General features: G+C 39.8%; 1 pseudogene; it reads right to left on the reverse strand.

Annotated features, from left to right (window-relative positions):
- Positions 1-15171: 15171 nt before the first annotated feature.
- LOC147349477 (wee1-like protein kinase 2 pseudogene) lies at positions 15172-17652 on the reverse strand (annotated as a pseudogene).
- Positions 17653-18992: the final 1340 nt, after the last annotated feature.

Here is an 18992-nt window from a genome sequence, read left to right on the forward strand (position 1 = left end):
CTTCTCCAAAGAAGACATGCAGATGGCTAATAAACACATGAAAAATGCTCAGCACTGCTCATTATTAGAGAAATGCAAATCAAAACTGCAATGAGGTACCATCTCACACCTGTAAGAATGGCTATCATAAAAAAAAAATCTATAAACAATAAATCCTGGAGAAGATGTGGAGAAAAGGGAACCCTTTTGGACTATTGGTGGGAATGCAAATTTGATGCAACTACTGTGGAGAACAGTATGGAGATTCCTTTAAAAATTAGGAGTAAACCTATCATATGACCCAACAATACCACTACTGGGCACAGTTTCTGAGAAAACCAGAACTGAAAAAGACACATGTACCCCAATGTTCATTACAGCACTATTTACAGTTGCTAGGACATAGAAGCAAACTAGATGTCCATCGACAGATGAATAGATAAAGAAGTTGTGGTACATATACACAATGGAATATTACTCGGCTATAAAAAGGAATGCATGTGCATCAGTTCTAATGAGGCAGATGCACCTAGAGCCTATTACACACAGTGAATACTGTCCACTTTTTGATTGGGTTGTTTTTCTGGCACTGAAAAACAGAAAAAAGTCAGAAAGAGAAAGACAAATATATATTAATGCATATGTATGGAATCTAGAAAGATGGTACTGATGATCCTATTAGCAGTTCAGCAAAGGAGATACAGACATAAAGAACAGACTTTTGAACACAGTGGGAGAAGGAGAAAGTGGGATGGTGTGAGAGAGTAGCATTAAAACATATACATTACCATACATAAAATAGATAGCCACTGGGAATTTTCTGTGTGATGTAGGGAAGCCAAAACTGGTGTTCTGTGACAACCTAGAGGGGTGCGATGGGGAGGGAGTGGGAGGGAGCTTCAATAGGGAGGGGATATATGTATAATTATGGCTGATTCATGTTGATATATGACATAAACCATCACAATATTGTAAAGTAATCATCCTCCAATTAAAAATAAAATGAAATTAAAAAAAAAAAAAAGATGTGTCCAAGCGACAGGCAAGACACCGTCTGTGTGAGTGTCGGGGGTGCCTGCCCTCGTCCCGCTCAGGTCAGCCTCAGTGCAGTTACAGCAGTTGTGAAGCTATTCAGTCAGTCCTTTCCTGCACAATTGTTCTCCTAGTGGGCACGTGTGTTAACAAAAGGACAAGAATGGCCAGAGCAGATCCCAAGAAATCAAGTGCAGCCAGCCCTGTCGATCACCCCAGAGAACAACTCCTCCCTGGGAAAGATATGTAAACCAAACACATTTTGTGTCAAACCAAATAGCTGAAGCATACTGCAAAGCTGCTTGTTATAAGGCTGCACGTGTGCATATGTGTGTGGGTTCCTGGGGGAAGGGGTGGTGTGCACAGGGAGGAAGAGACAGAATGGAAGCAGGATTGAGGCAAAGCTTCCTTTTTTTCCTCTGATTATCTGCTAAGAATGACGAGCATCAGGATTAACAGGATCAGAAGTGGGATCTCCAGGCTCACTCCCCCGACTTTACCCAGGAAGTGGGGAGCAGAAGGGGGCACTGAAAATCCAGAAAAAGTCACAGGACTCACATTCCAGCCTCCTGGATCTCACAGCACCTCTTGCCACTGCAAGTCTTGGGGACGCAGATCCTGACAGGGCCACCATCCGCTCTGCTTTCTGCACGGTGGCACTTCCTCTGCTGCTCTGCTCCTTCCCGGATGAATTCTGCATGGGCCGCTGAGCAGGTTGATTGGGCTGCCATCAGTGTGCACAATCCCCCAGCCTGCCAATGCGAACTTAACTGATTCCAATTTTGTTAAGGAAGCAGAAGATAACTTGAAGTTATGTTGAATTGAGTCCTTTTCCGAAGTAAAGAATATTTAAGTAGATTACAATTTTATATTCTTGGCCATTTTCTGTTGGCTGGTAGAGGAATTGGAGAAAGTGAATAATAGAGTCGCTTCCTAGGGCGGAAAATGGCTTTTTTCTGGCTCATAGAAAGTTCCATGGCTTTTGAAATATGATTAAACATGGTGTAAACAAAGCCTTGGGGCTTTCCAGGTGGCTCAAGTGGTAAAGAATCTGCCTACCAATGCAGGAGATACAGGAGACTCAGGTACGATCCCTGGGTCGGAAAGATCCCCTAGAGGAGGGCATGGCAACCCACTCCAGTATTCTTGCCTGAGAATTCCATGGACAGAGGAGCCTGGTGGGCTATAGCCCATGGGGTCCCAAAGAGTTGGACACAATTGAGTGACCGAGCATGCACACATGCAAACAAAGCCTTGGCGCATGTTCACTGTGACAACATTCCTCTGCAAATCTGTTCTGCCCCAGGTCTGAGCTGTGCTCTTGGGATATAAAGCTGAGTGAGGCTTGGGCAACACTAGCCATCTTCCAGCCTCACTGCAAACAAAAGAGACCCCTGGTGTTGTGAGAACACAGAGACAGAGCCATTGACACTTCCAGGAGGTGGATGAACTGGAGGAAAGCTGTAAAGGTGAGGCAGAATTTGAGGGAAGCTTGAGGCAAACCAGGTCGGGGTCCAGGACAGATGCGGCAGATGGCTGTGAATCCTGGGGCTGTCCAGAGTCTTGGCACCTGCCCCTGGAAGGCCGACTGCCTCGTGGAGGTGGCTGGACTTAAAGGGGGACTGGCAGGTGGGTCTCCAGGAGCACAGTGCTTTGAAGAGCGGTATAAGGTAGGAAGAGGAAGGATGTGGTCTGTTTCAGAACAGTGTGACTTGGACAACAGAAGGCAGTGGCACCCCAGTCCAGTACTCTTGCCTGGAAAGTCCCATAGACGGAGGAGCCTGGTGGGCTGCAGTCCATGGGGTCGCTAAGAGTTGGACACGACTGAGCGACTTCTCTTTCACTTTTCCTTTCATGCATTGGAGAAGGCAACGGCAACCCACTCCAGTGTTTTGCCTGGAGGGACGGGGGGGCCTGGTGGGCTGCCGTCTATAGGGTCGCGCAGAGTTGGACACGACTGACTCGACTTAGCAGCAGCAGCAGACGAGGACAGGGCAGCACTGCTGTCATTGCAGAGGTGTTGGGGTCTTTGTGTGGATGACATGGGACTGAGCCTGGCTCTGTGGAGGAGGGGAGAGACAGGAGCAGTGGACCTGTCTAGGGCAGAGTGAATGGGACTTGGGGGTGGAGGTGAGAGGAGGAGGACTTGGTTCACAGCTGAGCTCCACAGCTTGGACACTGGAGAAGGATGGCACCTCTTGGTGACGCAGGGCACTTGGCAGAGGTGACAGGTTCAGGGACAAAAAGGATACTCTCATTTATTTTTCACTTTTTATTTTAGAATAATTAGACTTATTCTAATTATCCTATAATTAGAAATATGGGAAAAGCAGTGCCAAAAATTCTTATCAACACTTCACCCAGTTTCCCCTAATTGTTGATAATGGTACAATTATCAAAAATAGGATGTGAACATGGACACAATACCATTAATTGAGCTACAGATGTCACAGAAATTTTATCAGACATTGTGCCTGGTTTTTTGGGTTTTCTGAGTTGAGGTGTTAACAGACAAACTTTGTTACTCAGCAGACTAACATGAATAATAACATCTTTGTTTTCTTTTTCCGTGAGTGCTCTGTACTTTGCCTTTTTTGGTCGCTACACTCTTACTATTTATTTTTCAATCCTCTTGATGACATTTTATTTTACATATGTATACACATATATACAATATATACGCATATGCCATATTGAATGGTATGTCTCCCTCCTCTCCACTTGTCTCAGAATTATTTTTATTTGCAAGACTTCCGTCCCCTTACTTGAATTGTAAGAACTGCCCTAGAAGTGTCAGCTACCTAACATCACTACGCGGCCCCATGGCACTGTCTGCTCCATCAGCCCTGCAGCAAGAGGCACCAGCTCAAGGTGGAGGCTGCTGAGCTGAGTCCTCCAGCCATGAGCCAAGTGTGAATGCCAAGTCCCGCTTCTGACTGTCTGCCCGTACACAAGCACCTTGTTATGCTTTCTGTCATTGCCTTCCTTACTGTCTCTTTTGGTTTCTTTATTTTTTTTTTGTCTATGCAATGTTATCATGTGCTCTTTTTCTCAGTAAAGAATCTGCCTGCAGTGCAGAAGACTGGGGTTCGATTCCTGGGTTGAGAAGATCCCCTGGAGCAGGGAATGGCAACCCACTCCAGTATTCTTGCCTGGAGAATTCCATGGACAGAGGAGTCTGGCGGGCTACAGGCCACAGGATTGCAGAGTTGGGCACAACTCTTTAGTGTTAGTGCGAGCTACTAATACCAACACTTAGTGGTGTTCAAGGAGACATTCTCTTTGAGCTCCTAGTGGTTGCCTTTAGGTTGATGGAAGTCTCTTGCAGATTCTCGCTGAAGGTCTCCATGCTGTCCCACCCAGGGAACTCCTGTGGCGCTCAGTCCACCTGCCTTTCCAAGACTCTCCGTATGACACCTCTCAGGACACGCATATGCACTGCTCCCCTCACTGTGCCCCTCTCCTGCTTCACTCTGAGGTTAGATTGCCTCGGGCCTGGGATGTTTCTTTGTCTCTGTCTGCATCTGTCCCAGTGACCTGCTTCCTTCTACGCTCGAAGTTCCATTTCCCACCCGCATCTCCAGCTGAGATGGCTCTCTCTTCTGAGGTTCAGACTTACGTAGTTGACTAGAGAGCTCAGCTTGGATGGCCCACAGGGAACCCAAACCTAACAGGTTCCTAATGCACTCAGGATCCCCACTGCTCTCCTGGCCCCCACTGCTTGTGGCCATTCCTCTTGTTTGCCTTTTCTTAACTTGTCACAATCAAATCATCCACAAATCCTGTAAATTCTATGTCTGCCTATCACTTGTTCATGTCTCTCTGATTCCCCATCACTCACCAATAACTCTTTTTCTGAATAGTTATAAAAGCCTTCCAAGTGATCTCATTCACTTTCCAAAACATTCTCTACTCAGAGGGTGGACTGGGCTCTTGTAATTGCAAGACAAATTATGTCACTTCCTTGCTTAAAGAAGCATAGGCTTTATTTGTTGACATCCAGAGTGCAGAATGTTACATTACAGAATGCAGGGCAATTGTGAATTTATATCAAAATAATACAATGCTTAACTTAGCTTTTGATTCAGCAGTACCTTCTGGGAATTTGTCTCCTGTGTGGGTTTTTACATATGGGCAGTGATACATAATAAATACAAGCTTATCCTCAGCTACATTGAAACAGCAAAGTATGGCAAACCACTCAAAAGCCCACCAGTAGGAAACTGGATACATAAGCTGTGGTCTATCACCACAACAGAATTCCTTGAAGCAGCAAAAGAAAAAAAGATTGAGGAAGGTCCCATATGCTGCTATAAAAATATCTCCAGAAAATCCTGTTGCATGAAAAAAGCAAGTTAAAAATAATATTTTATAGTATGTCATCTTTTATATAAGAAAGAAGAAGAAAGGAGAATTTATGTTTGCTTGAGGTTGAAGTTGGTGGGGTAGACTAGACAGGGGTAGAAGTGAGACACTTCATTGGGTTAAGTATTAAAGTGTTTTGATTTTTGAACCTTCTTGAATATATTATTGACACACACACACACACACACTCACCTCCTGCAGTGACTCTCCTGCCATCCAGTGGAGCCCTAACCCCCAGCACGGGCACCGTCAATTCCCCCCCTCTTCCTCTCTTCTATGGGGTGGGCTTCCCCTGAACTAACCGCTCAGCTCTCCACCGACCTCAGTTCTCTTCAAAATTCAGGGCCTGCCTGAAAGACACATTAGCCTTTTTGTGCATCTGGGTTTTCTCAGATTTCAGGGTGCTGTGTACATGCCACCTTTCAGAAAGGACCTTGCTGACCAAGCACACAGACACACAGGAGTGTGTCCCGTAGCATTCTCTGCTCTTAAAGCCCTGAGTGCTACGCAGTTTGCAATTTCCTACTTTGCTGTTAGTTGCTTATCTCCCCTGCTTATCAGTTAGTCCAAGAAAGAAGATATCACTCCTTCTCATTCGAAATCCCAGGCCCTCAATATATTTCTTGAAGAAATGAAAGGACATGCTTATGCCTATATTTATCTGATCAGATTTTTCTAGCAAAATCATAAACAAAATTACTTTTATCCCTCATATTCAAGGAAGAATTTTGCTTCCTTGACATACTTTTAGTCCATCAACCCTGCTTTAAAGTTACAAGACTGATTAATATTTAAATGTTAATACTTAATAACATTCAAATGTCAGTATTTAAATGTAAATTTAAAAAATTTTTTTGAATTTTGCATGCAGCTTTGTTACCATATTTACAACATTTATTTATACCCAAATCCATATGTTCAAACTGTTTCAATGTTCAACTTCCACCTCTTCTATGAGATTTTAATTCTTTGTTTTCATGCTTTTTCTATTTTCGTGTTTCTCTCACTCTGCTGGAATAAACCTTCAAAGTTTTTTTTTAACCCTCAGGAACTGTATGGAAGTGGTGGATTTTCTGAGACCTGGTAATGCTACTTTTCCTCACGACCCACAGATTGTGTAAATTTTACACTCTCTCTTCTCCATGTATTCCTCCCAAGGCTCATAGACACTCTACAGCAACCCCAACATTGGCTGGCACAGAGTTTTTAGTTTCTTTCTTGTTAAAATTCAAAAAAATTGCTATGGTTTCTGGTTGTTCTTTGGGCATTAATATTATTTGACAAAAGGAAGACTATCGTAAATGTGGATGAAAATCTTCGGCAACTGCAGCAACACGGACAGACCTAGAGGTTATCATACTAAGTAAGGTAAGGCGTAAAAAGAAATGCAAATGCCATATGATATCACTTGTATGTGGAATCTAAAAAGAAATGATACAAATGAACTTATATACAAGACGGAAATAGACCCACAAACATAGAAAACAAATTTATGGGAACTAAAGGGGAAAAGGGTGGGGAGGGATAAATTAGGAGTTTGGGATGAATATATACACACTGCTGCTGCTGCTGCTAAGTCACTTCAGTGGTGTCCGACTGTGCGACCCCATAGATGGCAGCCCATCAGGCTCCACCGTCTCTGGGATTCTCCAGGCAAGAACACTGGAGTGGGTTGCCGTTTCCTTCTCCAAGGCATGAAAGTGAAAAGTGAAAGTGAAGTCCCTCAGTCGTGTCGGACTCTTAGTGACCCCATGGACTGCAGCCCACCAGGCTCCTCTGTCCATGGGATTTTCCAGGCAAGAGTACTGGAGTGGGGTGCCATTGCCTTCTCCGATATACACACTACTATATATAAAATAGATAAGCAACAAAGACCTATTGTATAGCACAGGGAACTCTGTACTTTGTAACAAACTAAATGGGAAAAGAATTTGAAAAAGAATTAGATACATGTATATGTGTAACTGAATCACTTTGCCTGTACACTTGAAACTAACACAATATTGTAAATCAACTATACTCCAATATAAAAAAGATAGAATTAATATAAAATGAAACTAAACAAATAGTGGGTTTTTTGTTCATTTTTGTTTTGCTTAGGAAACATTTTTCTTCTATAATACCAATAATTATTATTTTAACTGGCATGGGAGGAACAGGTATTATTAAGTTTTAATTTTAAGGAGTTAATTTTTTAACTTATTTTTATAGGGCTTCCTTGGTAGTTCAGCTGGTAAAGAATCTACCTATAATGCAGGAGACCCCGGTTCAATTCCTGGGTCGGGAAGATCCCCTGGAGAAGAGAAGAGAGGCTACCCACTCCAGTATTCTTGGGCTTCCCTGATGGCTCAGATGGTAAAGAATCTGCCTGCAATGCGGGAGACCTGGGTTGGATCTCCAGGTTAGGAAGATCACCTGGAGGAGGGCATGGCAACCCACTCCAGTATTCTTGCCTGGAGAATCCCTGTGGACAGAGGAGCCTGATGAGCTGCAGTCCATGGGGCTGCAAAGAATCAGACATGACTGAGTGACTAAGCATGCACGCATGAGTAAAGTATTAGCAGTTAAATTTTCCTATGTAAATTCATCCCAAGAGTCAATGCCATGCAACTAAGCTGCTTGCTTAAATATGAGGATGTGGCTGGTTCCACCCTACATGCTTCCCAGGAATCGATTTCACTTTAATTTTTACATCACCCTTGTGAGGCCTGCAGTGTAGACACATAGCAGATCTAGTTGTCAAGCTGCTTGGATAATCTTGGAGTCAGGAGATCTCCAAATCTCATTTGTAAGACCCATTTCTCCCAGCTGATGCTGCAGAAGCAAGTAAAATCCTTCTAAAGTGAGCGGTAAAAACAGTGCTGCTACATCACTTACAGCAAAAGAGAGGCAGAATGACTTCAAATTGATGGCATATTTTGAACCCTTTGGAAATCTGTGGTCACAGAACAACTAACCACCCCAAATCTAAGGAGGGTCAGTGCCTGCAAGGGAAGATGTGATGCAGGTATTCACTCCCCTGGGGTCTATTCAACTGGGCCCTGATAAGAAAACTTCAGCTAGTATCATTGACAAATTAGTTACCACCAAATGAGGGTGGGTGAGACAGTGTGGAATCCCAAGAGGCCACAGAAATTGGGAGACCAGGGTCTGTCTGTGGGCTCTTTCTCTGTAAAGACTACCAGGCACTCAGAGAAAAGATCAGAAGAAGATCTGAAGTACCTATTGTTATGCAGTGAGCCAGTGGATGAGCAACCATGTGAGGGGGCAAGAAATTCCACCTGAATCCTCCTCCTCCATCAGCACCCTGGAAAAGATCCTTCATTTGTAGGCAGAAGGGCAACAAATGCTTCTTCTTCTAGAGCATTGGTAGGAAGGGAATAGGGAGTCAGGTGCCACTTAATTCAGGGGGTGAGTGTGGTGGTGCAAGAAAACCAGAAGAGCCACACATCTGAGACCCAGGGTCCCAGTGCAAGCCAATGACAGAGGCTTAATCAGAACAACAGAGACTTCAATTCCCTTTCCACTGCTATGATGACAATGTTTAAATGAGAAATGATAGCAAAACGCTCCAGGAAAATGTGTGTTAAGACACTTCGTGAGTCAAAGTTCAAAAGGAAGAGCTCAACCTCTGAATCAGACACTGTTCTGGAAAAAAAGAAAAAATGATTTCCCTTATACAAAAGGAATCTTTACTGGAATTTGAAGCTTGGGTTTCACTGAGAGTAACCACAACAACCCCAAATCTTAAACCAATCCAAATCTAGATTAACTCAAATCCCCACACAAAAGGTGTATCAAATAAAAAAAAATTTACTTGTATCCAGGCATGAAAACAATTGAACATAAGATATTCATCTTTTGGTAAAGTTTTTTGAGGTAATGAAAAGGCAAGAATATAATACTCAGAAGACATACAAAAATCATCAGAGCCTGATGAATATGGCACAAATGTTGAGACTATCTGAAAGGTAATTTAGTATAATTATGATTAATATATTTAAGGTGGACACTATACAAGATAAGATGAGTTATTTGAGCAGAAAGGTTGAAGCTAAAAAAAAGGAATTAATGGAAATAGTAGAAAAAAAAAATAGTAACAGGATAAAGAAAGCCTTTAATGAACCATCCATGCTGAGAAAAGAATTAAAGAACTTGTAGATAGGTCAATAGAAATTTTCCAAACTGAAGGGAGAGAGTAAAAAAATTGGGACAATCAAACTTTCTAAACTACATGCTATTGGAATCCCAGAAGAAGGGAGAGAAAATGGAGAAATAAAAAATATTTTAATTAATAGTAACCAAGAATTTTCCAAAATTAATTACAGACACCAAAACATAGATACAAGAAGCTCAGAGAACCTCAAGAAGGATAAATATCAATGCACATACACACACAAACATGTCTCTGTTCATATTACACTAAAACTACTGAAAACAAAAGAAAAATAAATTATAAAAGGTAGCTGCAGAAGAGAAACACCAAGTGTAAGTAACAAAGTAAAGAATTGGAACAAAGTGAAGAATAACAGTGGACCCATCAGCAACAAAGCAAGTTAGAAGGCTATAGAGTGACATCTTTAAAGAGCTGGGAAAAATACCATCAACCCAAAGTTCTATACAGAGTGAAAATACCTTTCAAAAAAGAAGAAGAAATAAAGATATGCTCAAAGTAAAGCTGAGAGAATCTACTACCAACATATTCACACTACAAGAGGAAAAAAGTGATCAAGCAAAAAAATATGACCACATATTTAAACATGGAATCTATGCAGAAATGAGGACTTCTGTAAATGGAATGATTGAAGGTAAATTAAAAATATGCATATTTTAAAATGTTTAATTGAATAAGAGATAAGTGCCTAATTGACCGCTTGTGAGTTCTAGGGTATGTGTTGAAATTGTATTTGACCCTTGAACAACAAAGGTTTGAAGTGTGAGCATCTCCTTATAAGCAGATTTTTAAAAAATAGTAATGCTAAAGTATTACATCACCCATATGTTGAATGTATGATTGAATCCGTGGATGCAGAGGAACTGCATATACAGAGGAATGACTATAAATAGATGGATTTTCAACTGCATAGAAGGTCAGTGTCCCTGAGCCTCATGTTGTTCAAGGCTCAGCTAAACTCAGCTCTGCTGCTATACTACATCCATAAAAAATACATAAATGAGTGGGCATGTTATGTTACAATACAACTTTACCCACAATGAGATCCTTTAGCCTGTAGTGTGTCAGCCCCTGGTCTAAATTAAAGAATAACAATGCAGAATGCATTTATAGCATATGCAAAAGTAAAAAGTAGGACAACAATGAATAGTATGAAGAAATTGGTAATATACTGCTGTAAGGTTCTTATATTATTTGTGGAGCAATATAATATTACTTTAAGGTAGACTGATTAACTAAAAAATAAAGCCTAAGGCAATGTTAAGATTTTAAAGAGGTGTAAATAATAAATTAATAGAGAAGGTAAATTGAAATCTCATAATGCTCTGAATTAACAAGACAGAAGACAGAAAAAGAGGAAAAGAAAAACAAAGAACAGATGGATCAAGTAGAAAATAGCAAACAGGATAGATTATAATCCCCAAACACAAAGAATGATACTAAATGTGAAAAGTCTGAAACCACTAATTAAAATATAGAGATTTTCAGAATAGATATAAAATAAAGACCTAAGTATATGCTGTTTTCTAGAAGTGTACCTCAAAAATAGCTACATAGATAGACAAAAACTAAAAGAATGGAGAAAGATATACAAGTAGTACTGCCTAGAGAAAACACTAAATCAATGAAAGCCAGAGTAGTTATATTAATTTCAAGAAAATCAGATTTCATAAAATGAATGATTATTAGTAATATGAAACCCAAATCAGTTCAGTTTAGTCGCTCAGTCATGTCCGACTCTTTGCGACCCCATGGACTGCAGCATGCCAGGCCTCCCTGTCCATCACCAACTCCCGTAGTTCTATACAACCCAAATAGTTCTAAGCTTAATTTAAAAATCAAATTCATAGTTTAAAATCTTCCCAAAGAGAAACACTAGGCCCGGATGATTTCTCTGGGATGAATTCTACCAAATATTTAAAGAAAAATTGATATGGGTTGTATAGAATTCCTCAAGAATAAAACTATTATTAATTACTTCCAAACACTTAATGATGCCAGCATTATCCTAATAACAAAACCAGACAAAGACATTACAAGAAAAAAGTACTGTTGATCAATATCCCTAATGAACATAGATGTGAAATCCTCAAGAAAATGCTAGCAAATAAAGACTAACAATATATAAAAATAATACCTCACAGCCAAGTGGATTTTATCCCAATATACAAGATCATCACCATTTTAAAAAATCTATCAAAATATTTCACTTTATTAACAGACTAAATAAGAACAGTATTTGATCTTCTTAATAGATATAGTAACAGCATTTGACAAAGTAAACATCTGTAATACTGTCTGACTCCATTTACAGTGTTTGATATTTACTCTTTTCAACTCCATCGTTTCCCCTTTTCCTTCTGATTCACATCTTCGAAAGCTGATAAAAAAGCCTGTGTGTTCCTCCCATTGGTGTCAGTGAAAAGTCCAAACAACGCAAGCACTGGCCAGTTAAGTGTGAATTCCCACCATAGCCCCATTCCCTAAGCACAACAGAAATCCCAAGCCACTTAAGGACCTGCTTGGGAGCCTGCTCTGCTCTACCCAGAAGGCCTTCATTATGCAATTAATAAATTTTTCTTACTCTTTTGATATATGTCTGGCATCATCAGAACCAAATTTTGGTTGGGATCTATCACCTTTCTATAGTGTATCCACAATGACATCCATTCATGATAAAAACTCTCAGCTAACTAAGAATAAAAAGGATACTTCTTTAACCAGATAAAAACCACCACTGACAAACAAAGAATAAACAAACAACAACAACAAAACAGCGAGCATCATATTTAAAAGTGAAAGAAAAAAAATGTCCTTTCCCTTAGACTGGGTTCAATGCTTGAATGGCCTCTTTCACCATTCCAAGTCAACATGAATGGAGAAGGAAATGGCAACCCACTCTAGTATTTTTGCCTGGAGAATCTCATGGACAGAGGAGCCTGGTGGGCTGCAGTTCATGGGGTCACACAGAATCGGACATCACTGAGCACACGTAGTCAACGTGAAAAGTTTTACCAAATGTGATAAAACAACAAACAGGGATAAAGATGGAGGAGAGGAATAAAACTATTCCTTTTCATAGGGATATATTCATAGAAAAATCCCAAAGAATCAAGAAAAAATCACCTAAAACTAATAAATGAGCTTCCCAAGTTCACAGTACAAAAAGTCAACCTTAGAAAGTCAGTTGTGTTTCTATATAAAAGCAATGAACGATTGAAATTTGAAATTTAAAAATAAATACCATGTACAATAACACCAATAATAGAATATTTTAATATGAATCTAACAAAATATGTGCAAGATCTGCAATTTGAAAACTACAAAATGTTGATGAAAGCAATCAATGAGGACCTAAACAAAGGGAAAGACATACCATGTTCATGGGTTGGGAAACATAGTATTGTTTAAGATATCAGTTTTCCAAATTTGAACCATATATTCAGTGAAATTACAAACAAAAATTACAGTAAGTTTTTGGGAAGGATATTAACAAGTTTATTCTAAAGTTTATACAAAAAGCAAAGAAACTAGTTAATTCAATTTGTGGGGGGAGAACATAGACTACTCATACTACTATATTTCAAGGATTACTATAAAATTACAATATTCAAAATAGTGGATATTGGTAAAAGGATGGACATATAGATAAATAAACAGGATAAAGATATGAGATATAGTAGACAAAGATATTAGAAACAAAACCAGACAAATACCGTCACCTGATTCTTAAAAATATAAAGGGCAATTCAATGTAGAAAAGATAGACATCTTACACATGGGTTTTATAAAAATTTCATGTCCATATGCAAAAAACCCACATCTTTCTATTAAATAAAGTTGTTCAGATAGTGAAAATAAAAGCACAGAGTAGGAGAAAAATATTCACTAATCACATCTCTAACAACAGACTTGCATTCAGAATAGAAAGAACTCTCAAAACCCAACAGTAAGAAAACAAACAACTTAATGTTAGTTGACAAAAGTTCTGAAGAGATATTTCGCTAAAGAAGATGTGAGGGTGGCAAGTAAACATATAAACAGATGTGATGTTTACTATCTTTATCCAGTAGTGAAATTGAAATTACAACCAACCCTCCCTATCTGAGAATTCAAGAAGATGGAAAATACTTTGCAATCTGTGGTTGGTTGGTTGAATCTGCCCATGCAGAATCAAGCACCAACTGTAAGGGATTTGAGCACGCAGGGATGGTGGTATCTTTGGAGGTCCTGGAACCAAACCCCTGTGAATAACGAGGGATGACTATAAAATCACACACAAAAAGATGGCTATACTTTGTGCTGACAAGGATGGAGAGCAATTGAAACTCATACACATTGTGGGTGAAAATGCAAAAATGATACAGCCACTTTGGGAAAAATGTGACAGGTTTATTAAATTATTTTTATTGAAATTTTCATTGAGATAAACATAGATTCACATGCAGTAGTAATAAATAATAAAGAGATATCCCTCATATGTTTGCAAGAGTTTCCAACATGGTAACATTTTGCAAAACTATAGTATAGTATCACAACTAGGATATTCACCTTCATACAACCCACTGACATTATTTAGATTTCCCATCTTACTTATTCTCATTTGTATGAGTGTGTGTTAAGACTTCAGGGGAATTTTATCACCCCTGTATGTTCTTTATCCATTGCCTTCATCAACACACTAAGAAATTACAACACAACAAAGATGCCTTCTGTTGATCTTTTAAAACCCACTTACTTCCTCATACCCTACTTTCATCTCTAAATTCTGGCAACAACTAACACGTCCTTCATTTCTAAAATGTATCATATTTTAAAAGTTATATAAATGTAACCATATAGTACATAACCTCTGGGGATTTTTTATATTCAGCATAATTTCCTAGAGTTTCTAAATTGTTGCATGTGCTAATAGTCAATTCCTCTTTATTAGCAAGTAGTATTCCATGGTATACTTATATCAACCACAGTTTATTTAACCTGATGAAGGGCATCTGAGCAGATTCTAGTTTTTAGCTGCTGTAAATAAAACTGCTCTTATTATTAGAGGACAGGTTTTTGTGTGAACACTAATTTCCATTTCTCTGAGATAAAAGCTCAATTTCTGGGTCATATGGAAATTGCACGTCTAGTATTCTGAGAAACTGCCAAATGGTGTTTCAGAGTGGCTGTACCATTTATATTCCCACCAGCAAAGTATGAGTGAAGCAGTTTCTCTGCATTCTCAATGGTATTTTGTGGTATCACATTTTTAAATTTTAGACATTCTGATAGTGATATTTCATTGTGGTTTTAATTGGCATTTCTCTGATGGCTGGTGAGGCTGAGCATCTTTTCATGTGCTTCATAGCCATGTCTGTTCATATAGTCTGCCAATTCTCTAATTGGATTTTCTTTTGACTGCTGAGCTTGTATCTTCTAGCTACTAATCTGTTGATAGATATGTGATTTGGAAATGTTTTATCAGTCTGTTGCTTGTATATGCATTCTCTTCACAGGGGTATTTATCTTGCCCCCCCCCCTTTTTTTTTTTTTTGGCTTAGGACGAGATAGAAACCTTTATTTAAAAACATTCTATTCCTTTAAAAATATATACAGAGTAAAGGGTTTGGATAAGATATGATAAAATCACAGGAAGCAAAGCCAAATTCTGATACAATGAAGGAGAAATTGGTGACACTCAGAAAATCAAAACCAGTAATAGCAGTCACAAGAGGGTCAAAGCAAATAGATATTGGAACAACAAACCACATCAAATTTCCCTCAAGCCCTCTACCTGGTGTTTTTGTTCCATAAGTTAATAGACAGCTCATAAATTTCAAGTTATGCAGAGTCTTATTTCTACCCACCTCACATAATGGTGAAGTCATTTATTTAATATCAGAGAAAGGGATTGTCTCCACTCAGAGAATACAATAGGAGAGCCACTTGCTCAAAGTGACTGAAAATTCTTTGAGGAATAAAATCATCTAACCTAGGAAGCATTGTTGATATCCAGGCACGTGAAAGTCAGATGTTACCTCAACTCAAACAAAACTGAATTCCTTTCTGTTTGCCAGGAGTGTCCCTGGGATCCTTGGTAGATAGGTAAGCAGCCTTGTAATCCTGCACGGGGCTTTCTTTCAATCCAGAAACCCATGCTTTCTTGTTGTGCATCAACAAATCTGAGGAGTGAACTGTTGACAGGTGGTATTAGGAATGCAGCAAGAGAGAAGAGAAATGGCTGCCAGTGATAATACCTGTGACCAGTGCTGCTAGGAAGCACTGATCTTGGCTGAAAATGCTAAATTAGGAGTGGCTTTTGAAATCTCCAGCACTCAAGACCATTGGTTTCTCCCTTTACAAGAGAAAGGTTGACACGGTCAGTATCTATTTGGGGGGGAAAAGGAGAGTTGGTGTGAAAGGAGTTCTTATGAGGAAGCCTGCCTCAGTGAAACTTGATTTGGAGCTCCTTCCTCCCAGCAGGCATATGGTGCTTCTTGATCCTGTGGGGGTCCCAGTGACCCCTGGGACTCCGTGGCATTTCTTGAGGGACCAGGCCAGCTGGGCTTCTTTCAGTCCCCTTTCCCGTGTGACTCTCTTGAACCTTTCTAAGCTCAACTGCTGCTGAAGCTCTTCTGTTTTCCCCCAGAGAGAGACAGAGAACTTGACCTTTGCTGCAGAAGTTCTCTCTGATGGATCGGAGTGGATCATGTTCTTAAGTAGTTTGTGAAATTCTTTGCAGAGCTCCTGAGAAATGTCCAGAAGATTCCCCTCATGGATGTGATGCCTCATGGTGCCATTGGTGGGTAATGACTCTGCTTCTGCAGCCACTACAATGGTCAATCCCAAGACAAAAATTTCTGCTTTAGGAAGGTGCTGATAATTCTTTTGCAAAATCTCATTATCCAGGAAGTGATTGTGTCCCTCTTCCACTTGGATTTACTTATTGATATCACATGACCCAAGTCACCAATTCTATCCATCACATTGGCAGAGAGAAACCAATCAGCTTCATTTTCAACCTTTTTATGGGACTATGAGAAAGTCACTTTGCATCTTATGACAAAGGAAGTTGTTACTAGGTTTGTGTTACTAGGTTTGATGTCCAGGTGCACCATGCCAGAGTTGTGGATGTACTGAAGCCCAAGGGAAATCTATAGAAGGATATCCTGGAGTTTGGGCTCTTGGAAATGATTGCCAGACTGCGTTTTCAGATATAGCAGCCTGCAAGCTCCCACCATTGCAGTATTCATTCTGAATGATCACGTGGTCATCTTGTGCCCATGCAGAGTAGTAAGGTACCATATGGGAGTGATGCCCCAGCACCACGTGGGCATGAACTTCATGCATAGCCAAATTCTCATCTGATAATCCTCCCAAAGTTTTCAGGGAGCATTTTATTGCATAAACACATCCATCCAGCCTTTTAATGCACTTGTAGACTGTTCCAAATTCCCCAATCCCATTTTTTTCTACCTCCAAGAAATCTTTTTCATAGTGGGAAGCCATGTTGGTTTCTCATACAACATGTCTCTTGGCAGGGAACACTTGTTTTACCTTGTCTTCTCTTCTCTGGACCAGCTTCCTCTAGATCACCTTGGGTTTTCCTCTTGCCATTGGATTTAAGGAATTGTTTTCTAGACTCTAGGGTGAAGCGATTAATGTTTACCAGAGCCAGTGAGGTCATTTCACCAATGAAGGGGCCAGGTGTGAGCTTCAGATGCTTAGAGCTTCAGGAGGGGAGCTTCCCTGTTGAAGAAAGCATAGGCTGGCTCACCTGGCCTTTGGGAGTGAAGAGGTTCTCACAGAGTGGTGGCTTGCCCTTGTCTGGTGGGGCTGGTGCTTCAGGATGTGTGAGAGTGTGGCACTGGAGTCGTCACACCCTGATCTGGACTCACGTGGTCTTTTCCCTGAAATATATTGAAGTCACATGCATTACTAAGGGGGAGTTCTGGAGGTATAAGCTTTGCCTCTGAATAGTAAACTCCAGATTCCCCTGGGGTTTGACTTGGCGCCTCCTTTCTCTATTGTGTCTCCGTCTGCCCTTTGTTCTCATGCATCTCTTCACAATAGAAGTTTAATCTCTGCTTCAGTTCTTTGTTCTCCCGGTTGTCACTCATCTCAGCCAAAGAGCTTCATAACCTAGGCAAGAAGACCTGTCAAAAGGAAACACTGCAGAACTGCAGAAATGAGAAGAAAAGTATGTAAGCTTCAAGTTCCCAGTGCTAGCCTGGCTTTCCTTCTTCCAACTAACAGCTATATCAAATGTATTTAATTTCGACAAGCTCTGAATTATCAATGTTTTGGTGTCAAGTCAAAGAAAACTTTGCCTAGCCTTAGATTCAGAAGTTTTTCTCCTATATGATTCCAAAACCTTTATAGTTGACATTTTATATTTAAGGCTATGAAGAATTTTGAGTTAATTTTGGTATAAGGTATAAGGTCTGAGTTTAGGTAAAGGTCCATTTCTCCCCCCGTGGATTTCTCATTGCTCCAACACCATTTGTTGAAGAGGCGATCCTTCCCCCATTGAGCTTCTTTTGCACTGTTGCCACAGTCGGTTAAGCATATTTTTGAGGGTCTGTTTCTGGATTCTCTATTCTGTTCTATTGATCTCTGTTCATCTCTCCCCAATAACAAATGTCTTGATTACTGTATAGTGAACCTTAATATCAAGTACAATGTTTCCTTTCATTTTATTCCTCTTTTCAAGGTTGTTTCAGCTATTCTAAAGCCTATGCCTATTTACATCAATTTTAAAATAAGTTGTTTATATCTACACAAATTCTTGCTAGGGGTTTTATAGGAATTGGATTAAACATATGGATCAATTTTGGGGAAATTGACATTTTGACTATGTTCAGTTTTTTAACACATAAACGTGATACATGTCTCCATTAATGTAGGTCTTCTCTATATCTTTCAGCAGTGTTTTGTCATTTTAGGCACATAGATAGGACACAGGTTTTGTTATGTGCATACCTAACATTTCATTTTATTTGGAGTGATTGTCAGTGTTATTGTGGTTTCTACAATTGTTAGTATATAAAAATCTGATTGATATCTGTGTGTTGAACTTGTAAACTGGGACCTTGTTGAACTAATTCATTCTACGAGTTTTTTTAAGAGAATCCTTGGGATTTTTACATAGATAATCAGATCATTTACAAATAGAAATAGTTTTATAGCTTCCTTTTTCTGATTAGTGTGCTTATTTTTTTTTGCCTTTTTAACAAAATTAATTTTTATTTTATATTGGAGTATAGTTGATTAACAATGCTGTGTTCAGTTCAATTCAGTTCAGTCACTCAGTTGTGTCCAACTGTTTGCGACCCCATGGACTGCAGCACACCAGGCTTCCCTGTCCATCACCAGCTCCTGGAGCTTACTCAAACTCATGTCCATCGAGCTGGTGATGCCATCCAACCATCTCATCATCTGTCATCCCCTTCTCCTCATG

This window comes from Bos grunniens, chromosome 21 (assembly GCF_055505025.1).
Source record: "Bos grunniens cultivar Pamir isolate PY7600 chromosome 21, Bosgru_T2T1.0, whole genome shotgun sequence".
In the NCBI taxonomy this organism is placed as follows: Eukaryota; Metazoa; Chordata; class Mammalia; order Artiodactyla; family Bovidae; genus Bos; species Bos grunniens.